The sequence below is a fragment of the Arachis hypogaea genome, chromosome 12 (genome assembly GCF_003086295.3).
Source record: "Arachis hypogaea cultivar Tifrunner chromosome 12, arahy.Tifrunner.gnm2.J5K5, whole genome shotgun sequence".
Taxonomy (NCBI): Eukaryota; Viridiplantae; Streptophyta; class Magnoliopsida; order Fabales; family Fabaceae; genus Arachis; species Arachis hypogaea.
This window is the reverse complement of record NC_092047.1, coordinates 67,080,816-67,083,564: the sequence shown is the minus strand read 5'-3', so window position 1 is coordinate 67,083,564 and position 2,749 is coordinate 67,080,816. Positions and strand designations below refer to the sequence as shown.

General features: G+C 42.1%; 1 non-coding gene across 1 annotated transcript; it reads left to right on the top strand.

Moving 5' to 3' along the window:
• The first annotated feature begins 2,171 nt into the window (after window positions 1-2,171).
• Window positions 2,172-2,279, top strand: LOC112731076 (small nucleolar RNA R71). The gene has a single exon (XR_003166869.1). It is a non-coding gene; the product is annotated as a small nucleolar RNA R71 (small nucleolar RNA).
• The last annotated feature ends 470 nt before the right edge of the window (window positions 2,280-2,749 follow it).

The window sequence follows — 2,749 nt, the reverse complement described above, 5'->3', positions numbered from 1 at the left end:
GGGAAGAGAGTTATGAAAAGGTGTGAAGAGGAGAGAAGAAAATGTGGGGATCCTGTGGGGTCCACAGATCCAGTGGGGCCAAGGACTTAACATCCCTGCTCCAATTAGGCGTGTAAAACGCACTTGCTATGTAATCCTGGCATTTAACGCTAGACTGCTGCCTGTTTCTGGTGTTAAACACCCAAATGTAGCTTGTTTCTGGCGTTAAACGCCAGCTTGGTGCCTGTTTCTGGCGTTAAACGCCAGACAGATGCTTGTTTCTGGCGTTTAAATGCCAGACTGCTCTCCTCCAGGGTGTGCTATTTTTTCATTTTGTTTTTTATTTTTCAGTAGTTTTTGTGACTCCACATGATCATCAACCTAATAAAACATGAAATAACAAAGAGAAAATAAAATAGATATGATTAAATAACATTAGGTTGCCTTCCAACAAGCGCTTCTTTAATGTCAATAGCTTGACAGTGAGCTCCCATGGAGCCTCACAGATAATCAGAGCAAGGTTGGAACCTCCCAACACCAAACTTAAAGTTTGAATGTGGGGGTTCAACACCAAACTTAGAGTTTGGTTGTGGCCTCCCAACACCAAACTTAGAGTTTGACTGTGGGGGCTTTGATTGACTCTGCAGTGAGAGAAGCTTTTCATTTTTCCTCTCCATGGTTACAGAAGGAGATCCTTGAGTTTTAAACACAAGGTTGTCCTCATTCAGTTGAAGGATCAATTCTCCTCTGTCCACATCAATCACAGCTCTTGCTGTGGCTAGGAAGGGTCTTCCAAGGATGATGGATTCATCCTCATCCTTCACAGTGTCTAGGATTATGAAATCAGCAGGGATGTAAAGGCCTTCAACCTTTACTAACACGTCATCTACTTGTCCATAAGCCTGTTTTCTTGAGTTGTCTGCCATCTCTAATGAGATTCTAGCAGCTTGCACCTCAAAGATCCCAAGTTTCTCCATTATGGAGAGTGGCATTAAGTTTATTCCTGACCCCAGGTCACACAGAGCTTTCTCAAAGTTCATGGTGCCTATGTTACAGGGAATTAGGAATTTACCAGGATCCTATTTCTTTTGAGGTAATTTCTGCCTATCCAATGCATTCAGTTTATTGGTGAGCAAGGGAGGTTCATCTTCCCAAGTCTCATTTCCAAATAATTCGGCATTCAGCTTCATGATTGCACCAATATACTTGGCAACTTGCTCTTCAGTAATGTCTTCATTTTCTTCAGAAGAAGAGTACTCATCAAAGCTCATGAAGGGCAGAAGGAGGTTCAATGGAATGTCTATGGTCTCTAGATGAGCCTCAGATTCCTTTAGGTCCTCATTGAGGAACTCCTTATTGATCACTGAGCGTCCCAGGAGGTCTTCCTCACTGGGATTCACGTCCTCTCCCTCCCTTGTAGGTTCGGCCATGATGGTTAAATCTATGGCCTTGCACTCTCTCTTTAGATTCTCTTCTGTATTGCTTGGGAGAGTACTAGGAGGGATTTCAGTGACTCTTTTACTCAGCTGGCCCACTTGTGCCTCCAAATTTCTAATGGAGGACCTTGTTTCATTCATGAAACTCAAAGTTGCCTTAGATAGATCAGAGACTATATTTGCCAAATTAGATGGATTCTGCTCAGAATTCTCTGTCTGTTGCTGAGTGGATGATGGAAAAGGTTTACTATTGTTAAACCTGTTTCTTCCACCATTATTAAAGCCTTGTTGAGGCTTTTGTTGATCCTTCCATGAGAAATTTGGATGATTTCTCCATGAGGGGTTATAGGTGTTTCCATAAGGTTCACCCATGTAATTCACCTCTGCTATTGCAGGGTTCTCAGGATCATAAGCTTCTTCTTCAGAAGGTGCCTCTTGAGTACTGTTGGATGCAGCTTGCATTCCATTCAGACTCTGAGAAATCATATTGACTTGCTGAGTTAATATTTTGTTCTGAGCCAATATGGCATTCAGAGCATCAATTTCAAGAACTCCCTTCCTCATAGGCGTCCCATTACTCACAGGATTCCTTTCAGAAGTGTACATGAACTGGTTATTTGCAACCATGTCAATGAGTTCTTGAGCTTCTGCAGGCATTTTCTTTAGGTGAATGGATCCACCTGCAGAATGGTCCAATGACATCTTTGATAATTCAGACAGACCATTATAGAATATATCCAGGATGGTCCATTCTGAAAGCATGTCAGAAGGATACTTTTTGGTCAGTTCCTTGTATCTCTTCCAAGCTTCATAGAGGGATTCACCTTCCTTTTGTCTAAAGGTTTGAACATCCACTCTAAGCTTACTAAGCTTTTGAGGAGGAAAGAACTTGGCTAAGAAAGCCATGACCAGCTTATCCCAAGAGTTCAGGCTATCCTTAGGTTGTGAGTCCAACCATATTCTAGCTCTGTCTCTTACAGCAAACGGGAAAAGCATAAGCCTGTAGACCTCGGGATCAACCCCATTGGTCTTAACAGTATCACAGATCTGCAAGAATTCAATTAAGAACTGAAAAGGATCTTCTGATGGAAGTCCATGGAACTTGCAGTTCTGTTGCATCAGAGAAACTAATTGAGGTTTAAGCTCAAAGTTGTTTGCTCCAATGGCAGGAATTGAGATGCTTCTTCCATGTAAATTGAAATTTGGTGCAGTAAAGTCAGCAAGCATCTTCCTTGCATTGTTGTTATTTTCGGCCATGTCTCCTCCTTTTTCGAAAATTTCTGTCAGATTTTCTCCAGAGAGTTGGGCTTTAGCTTCCCTTAGCTTCCTCTTCA